We start from the raw sequence: 8,384 nt of genomic DNA on the forward strand, positions 1-8,384 counted from the left end.
AGTCGTGCATGACATAATTGGAATTTTGCAAAAGAACGAACTTTCTGTATCCAATGAGGTACTTAAGTTACGTTCTTTAGGCATAGGTACCTGCACGCACACTCATATATGCATACATACAATCACACACACATACACGCATACATTTATGTATGTGTTTGTGTGAATATGAACGTACCAACGTATGTATACGTATGCATATCTGTCTATACATAAGTATCTGCGTACATATACATATGCACATAGACACATACACATATATATATATATATATATATACATATAAATACATGTAGTCTTATATAAATGTTTGTGTGTGTACACATATGTATATATTTAATCATAATATATGTATATATGTAGGTATATTCTCGTTTATTTTTAATTATGCGAAATAGAAGGGAACGTACATGCATATTTTATAATTATACATTATGTATGTCTTATGTTTGTGTATATATATATATTTGTATATTGATATTTTTATATATACATGTATATATAAATGTGTCTGTGTATATATATATATATGTATATATATATATATATAATGTTGGTTTGAGCATTGCAGTTTCTATCTGTAAGTGAGATAAATGTAAGAAAAATCTTTGAGCATTATTGGTAAGGTGTTAATGAAGACATGTAAGTTCATGTAAATGTATTAATGCAAGAATAAAGATGTCATTATCTTAAATATCTGCCTACATACAATCATGAATATGTTTTTTTCATTATATCATATATTAACGCTTGTATGTAACTGAAATTTAGTCTATTTTATATTCCTTTCTCTATTAAAAAAAAATGTGTTTTATCGTATAACATGAATGTATGCTACAATGCAAAACTAATATATACATATATTAATATAAAGGTAGGCTGTGTGGTAAGAAGCTTGCTTATCAACCACATGGTTCCGAGTTCAGTCCCACTGTGTTGCACCTTGCAACATTCATATGGAGCATACAGCTTTTAGGGACAAAACACTTGTGGCCCTGAGATACCCGCTGACGATGCGGAATGGTTTCCAGTATTGTTATGGATTTAAAAGAGCTTGCAAAACCCCTGAGTGGCCCCTGCAGTTTCTTAGTAGGGAAAAGCATCTTTCATTTTTATTTCATCCATAATGTGGACATTATTATTATTAGAACGCTTTTGGTACCTTTTAAATTACAAAACTATTGTCATTAATTTTTTTCTTACTAAAAAAGTCCTGATGATTCGCAAATTGTGATTACGTGGAACTTGTATATCTAGAATCAGAACAAAATTGAAAGTAAAATTGTTTAACACTGATATTCGAAGTTTGATAATTCGATTTAAAGATCAAGTTAGAAGGACAAAATTTGGTTTTGGAGTTTGAGTTTTTTGATACCCATTTCACAGCTTTTCTTGCGTTACTATTCAAATTTCAAAGTTTTCGGCATTTTAAAGATACTTTATCATTGTCAAAATTTTATTGTTATTACATAATGCACCATGTCCTTCAGCAATGTCAAGTTCAAGTGGAGAAATAAAAAAAAAATGTTGCTAATAATGTGGTGAAAACTTCTCTTATGGTTTTACTGAACGCCATCTCAAAAAATAAATAAGTAAATAAATAAAAATAGAGAAAAATAGCAGTTTTCGAAAAAAAAAAACCTTCCAGTTATCTTAAGTCACGTCGATCATTTAAAAACAAAACAAGCGGATAAACCATTGTTCTAAAAACCTGAAAATTAATTTTGAGCTGCAACTTAACTTGTAAATTGTGTAAAAGTATGAAAAAAGAACATTAAACCAAAAATTATATGAAGGTCACTTTGCGCCATATGAGGTTGAGGTTGTAAAATATCCATTCAAAAATGGCTGAAGACTTACAATTACCGAGAAACTAATGAAAACTGAAAGATAAACTATTAAATCTCCTCTCCTTTAACCACACAGTTTGGCACAATCAACTCCATAGTAAATCAACTCCATAGTAAAATAATAAATAAATGCGCCCTTTTAAAGCCTAGCCGGGCTCATGGGCCCGCTTTCCCGGTTTCATTATCATATGGACGCCAGTCCATCGAAGCGTTACTCATTTTTGCCAGCTGAGTGGACTGGAGCAACGTGAAATGAAGAGTTTTGCTCAAGAACACAACGCGTCCCCCGGTCCTGGAATCGAAACCACAACCTTACGATCATGATGCTGATACCCTAACCACTAAGCCACACGCCTCCACCAACTCCATAGTGGGAAAACATAAAGGACTAGACAGCCACGGTTGGAATACTCTTCTAATTCCGCTGGAATCAACTTTGCCTTTCCTCCTTTCAAGGTTTATAATTCAAAGTACCAGTTGAGCACTGGGGTCAGTGTAATCGACTTGCCCCTCCCCACAAATTTCAGATACCTGTACCTATAATAGAAACACTTATTATGTTACAAGCAAAGTAGCTAATTAGAAATCTTCTCTATAAAAGAGAAAAGTCGTAAGTATTCTGAGAAGTAATGTCTGTCGCCACATCAATATGGCTGTTCTGTAAGAACCGACGATACTACGTTTTTAACCTCAGAAGGAGACTCCTCCAGCTGGTTATCGATTCAGTCTGCACCCGATATATATTGAAAGGAGGGGAGCGAACCTCTACTATCGCTCAGTTTCATTTTTTATGTTCAAGTCTATTTATCATAAAGTTATATTCTTTAAGATACGTAATGGTTATGGGCTTAGCATTGCCCATAACCGTTCATGTTTCTCCCATTTTCCATTATTTTGATCTGCATCGTAATTAGGAAGAAAACAAGATTTATTTTGTATTGACATTTACTTTTTGGGAAGTGTTTATCTTTACAGAAAGTTTTACTTGGTTATGATAAGGAATATATGCTATCATTTCAGTAAAATCACTTTTTTTTCACGATTCTCTTATAATATTCTACTTTTTCATTGAACACATTATATTTTTCCAAAAATTTAGATATTCTAGATGGATTGCTCACAAATAAGATATTCTAGGTGAAATATTTACTTTTTGTATTATTACTGTCTCCATCGTGGAGGCGCAATGGCCCAGTGGTTAGGGCAGCGGACTCGCGGTCATAGGATCGCGGCTTCGATTCCCAGACCGGGCGTTGTGAGTGTTTATTGAGCGAAAACACCTAAAGCACCACGAGGCTCCGGCAGGGGATGGTGGCGAACCCTGCTGTACTCTTTCATCACAACTTTCCCTCACTCTTACTTCCTATTTCTGTTATGCCTGTAATTCAAAGGGTGAGCCTTGTCACACTGTGTCACGCTGAATCTTCCTAAAAACTACGTTAAGGGTACACGTGTCTGTGTAGTGCTCAACCACTTGCACGTTAATCTCACGAGCAGGCTGTTCCGTTGATTGGATCAACTGCAACCTTCGATGTCGTAAGCGACGGAGTTCCTGCATCATAAGGCTGGTCTCCTCGATCTTGTGATATATATATTCCAGCCCAGCCCAGGATGGGATCTCAGTCCGTCGCAGGATTCTTCATTTTTGGCAGAGGAGTGGACTCGAGTAATGTGAAATGAAGTGTTTTGCTCAAGAACATAATACCCTGCCCATTTTAGATGTATACATATACATAGATACATATGCAAGCACTTATATATGTGTGTGCGTGTGTCTGTGTATGCATATATGAATATATGAATATAAAAGCATATGTATACGTAAATATTTATTATATACACTCAAACAAGTATTTATGTACAAGTGTGTGCGTATAGATATATACATACATATATCTATATATAATATACATGCATGTATGCACATACACACACACACACACATATATATATATATATATATATATATATATATATATATATATATATATATACAGAGAGCGAGAGGGATAGAGAGAGAGAGAGAGAGAGAGAAAGAGAGAGAGAAAGAGACAGACATAAACAGACGTATGTATGAAAATATATTTGTATATGCGCATACATGTACAGACATACGTACATATACATACGTACATATATATGCACACATATATATGTATACATATACATATATATATACAAATATATATGTACATATATATATATTTATATATCCATACATCTATATATACAGACACACACATATATATATATATATATATATATATATATATATAAACTCACACACACATATACATCCATGTATGTATATGTATATACGTATACACATATATTTATACATTTACATATACGGATGCGTATGCGTTTGAGAGTCTGATTTCTGTTTCATTTCATTGTCAAGGATTATTATATTAATACATATAATTCTCTCTCTCTCTCTCTCTCTCTCTCTTTTTTTTTTTTCTAAAATAGTTGGCCTTCAATTTTCAGAGCGGTATATAATTTAGTAATGTTTATAATTGCTTTGTGGAAACAAATAAACATAAAATAGCCCAGAAGTGGACATTAATTTGAACTCAAATATGAAGTTCTCTAGACAGTAACATAAAATAAAGAAAACAACAGCACTTGCAACAATAACAACAACGACGACGAAGTGGAGTACGATGATAATGATGATGGTTATGATGATGGTTATGATGATGATGGTTGTTTAAAGTTCCTTGCTTACTCTGCCATCCAGAACATTTCCGAATAAAAGATGTAAATGTGGGTAAAAAAATAAATTAATGTAGATATTTATAATCTTGCAAACTCGACTGTTGACGTGAAAGGCCATATACACCGCGTACATACATACATACCTACATACATACATACATACATACATACATACCTGCATACATGCATACATACATACATACATACATACATACATACATACATACATACATATGTACGTACAGAGAGAGAGAGAGAGGCACACATATGCGTATATATTCTTTTATTCTTTTACTTGTTTCAGTCATTAACTGCAGCCATGCTGGAGCACCGCCTTTAGTCAAGCAAATCGGCCCCAGTACTTATTCTTTGTAAGCCTAGTACTTATCCTATCGGTTCTTTATCCGAACCACTAAGTTACGGGGACGTAAACACACCAGCAACGGTGGGGAGACAAACACGGACGCACAAACACATATATATACACGACGGGCTTCTTTCAGTTTCCATCTACACACTCATATATATATATATATATATATATATATATATATATATATATATATATACACACACATACATACAGACATCCATGTGTTGTATACTACATATACTTCAAGCCAAAACCGGTTGCCAAGTCTACTAGAAATAGTTTGTCTTACATTTTCTGCTATTAAAATTCGTGAAGGCACGTGGCTTCGTGATTAGGGTATTTGGTTCACGATTGTGAGTTCAATTCTCGACGACGTGCTATTTCCTTGGGCAAAACGCTTTATTTCATGTTACCCCAGTTCACTCAGCTGGCAACAATGTGTCGCACCCGTCAAGGACCAGCCTTGACGTATTCTGTGTCACGCCGAATCTTCCTGAGAACTACGTTAAGGGTACATGAGTTTCTGGAGTACACAACGCCTTTCACGTTAATTTCACGAGCATGTTGTTTCGTTGATCAGATCAACTGGAACCCTCATCGTCGTAAGCGACGGAGGGCCAGTGCTGTAAAAATTCACTAACGTTTAATGGAAGTTCTTCTGGTTTCTTCTTGCATTTGGATTGTTTCCAGAGTTAAATCCTGGCTGAGCAAGGGCATAAATTGCTTTTTGTAAATCAAAAATATAAGCTGACAGTGGCTTAACACTTTAATCTCTGGCTGACAATAGAATATCAGGTTTACCCTGCAGTAAATCATCTATGAAATTCTGTTCAGACTATTCCATTGCTACGGACAACAACGAGATATATTGAACAGACATCTGAACAACTGCATTGACTTCATTTGTAAATTTCTACAGCTTCAATTCAATACTACTTTTGTTTCTTTTACATTATCTAGGAGAAACAAGTAAAATCTATAACCAAATGACCAGACTAACTTGAATTACTTCATGACAATAATAATAATAATAATAATAATAATAATAATAATAATAATAATAATTCTTCCTACCATTGGCACAAGGCCTGAAATTTTCAGGGGAGCAGGGTCAGTCGATTACATCGACTCCAATGCTTGACTGGTACTTATTTTTTCAACCATCAGTCTTGTATCCTCGTCGTATCTTGATCTAAAAGAATCCCTTAGTTTAATGTTTTATGATTTGTCACTACGTTCAAAGCGGTTGGTTGAATGATGACTTATACCATTGTTTTGAAATGTTGTCAATACTATAAGGATCTACGTTGTGAGTCTGAGATCATTGAAGAAAACACTGTCTGACGAAGTAAAAGATTCAAAATGTAGGCATAATAGAATAACGTTAAAAATATCTTTATATCTTGAACCAAGCATAAATCTAATGAAGAAGTGCTACAGTTAACAAATACAAAATGCTCGTTACTCTCAGTTGTTAAAAAAGGAGTTTAAATACTTTAGTCACGCATTAAAAGCATTAGGTAAAGAATCTTTCCTTCTAGAATGAAAGATTCATGTTAAATGCTCCACAGGAAGACCTAGAACAAATCGGTTTGATAAAATCAATGCCTGGATTTAGGTAATGACTGATAGAATGCTTTCGCAAGTATCAGTGGCCAAAATGGGATCCCTCGGAAGGGTCTTCAGAGTAACGTTACTTCGTAAAGTGTGTAACTCGGAAAACAGAAAAGCGTTCCAAGTAGAGCCGCAACTTGTCTGTATTGAGAGATCACAGTTCCGACTCTACGGACATGTGGTAAGAATTTACAGGGAAGAAACGCCGGAGAGGTCTTGCGGACTAAGCAAACTGGCAGGAGAGACAGAGGTAGACCATGGGCAATTTGATTAGATAACATCCTTGACTGCACATGGTCTTACTTGGAGATCCAATTAGATCAATTAGAGACGGTTTCTTCTGACATGATCCGATGGAAAGCATGCTGGATGATTCATCCCCACAGGAATAAGTGGACGAAGAAGATGAGATGAGATGAGATTGGCTAAACAATATGCAGAACATGTAAGAATGGCATAGAAACGATCCGAATAGAGTTCTTTTGTATTCAACTAGCTGAGAGCAGATGACACCTAATAAATGAATGTTGATCTACATAGGAATCACTTGGCCTGAAAGAAGTAGGCCTTGTTGAAGTTTGTTGACCGGAAAATCACTTTTGGCCTTGTTGAATGCTTTCTTCCCTTTTTTTCCTATCTCTCAAATCCTGATTTATGACGCGAGAGTTTCAAAACCAGAACCTAAGCAAATAAATGACAAAGAGAAATTTCTTTGATAACTATTATAATTTTAATGTACATGGTATTTTTCTGATTCACTGATCACGGGAAGTTATTTCTATTCATGTGCATTTTATTACGAATATCTTTTCGATAATAATTACACAATATTGTCATAGTCAGTAACAGATTTATAATAATAATAACACAACTCAGTGAATCCATTCATATGTTTTATTATTTGCATTAATATAACCATTGCAATAATACGAAACACACTGCAAGTATAGAGTCGTTTTCCTTGACATGTATATTAACAATTCACACATGAACGATTTGTGTCTTCTTATTACTATATATATAGTATTAATACAATTATTATAACAAAGAACTTACTGAATGCGGAAGGCTGCTTTCATTGGTATGTGCTTTAGACAAAATATATCCACACTGTGAAGACGCGTGGCTTAATGGTTAGGGCATTCGGCTCACGATCGTGAGTTCAATTCCCAGCGACGCGTTGTTTCCTTCAGCAAGACACTTTATTTCTCGTTGCTCCAATCCACTCAGCTGGCAAAAATGATTAGTGCCTGTATTTCAAAGGGCCGGCCTTGTCAGACTCTGTGTCACGCTGAATCTCCCTGAGAACTACGTCAAGGGCACACACGTCTGTGGAATGCTCAGCCACTGGCAGAATCGTTAGCACGCCGGACGAAATGCTTAGCGGTATTTCGTCTGTCTTTATGTTCTGAGTTCAAATTCTACCGAGGTCGACTTTGCCTTTCATCTTTTCGGGGTCGATAAATTAAGTAGCAGTTGCGTACTGCGATTGATCTAATCGACAGGTACCCCTCCCCCCAAACTTTGGGCCCTGTACCTAGAGTAGAAAAGAATCGTTAGAAAGCCGGGCAAAATTCTCAGCAGCATTTTGTACGTCTTTGTGTTCCGAGTTCTAATTCTGCCGACGTCGACTTTTGCATTTTATCTTTTCGGAGTCGATGAAATAAGAACTAGTTGTGCACTGGGGTAGATGAAATAGACTTACCCACAACACCAAATTTTGCTGGCCTTGTGCCAAATTTTGAAACTAATTAGAAGTTCAATAACTGGTACGAAACCGTCACTAACATTCTGACCACTTGTATGCTACAAGCAAGTATATATAT

This window comes from Octopus bimaculoides, chromosome 24 (assembly GCF_001194135.2).
Source record: "Octopus bimaculoides isolate UCB-OBI-ISO-001 chromosome 24, ASM119413v2, whole genome shotgun sequence".
NCBI classification, from domain to species: domain Eukaryota; kingdom Metazoa; phylum Mollusca; class Cephalopoda; order Octopoda; family Octopodidae; genus Octopus; species Octopus bimaculoides.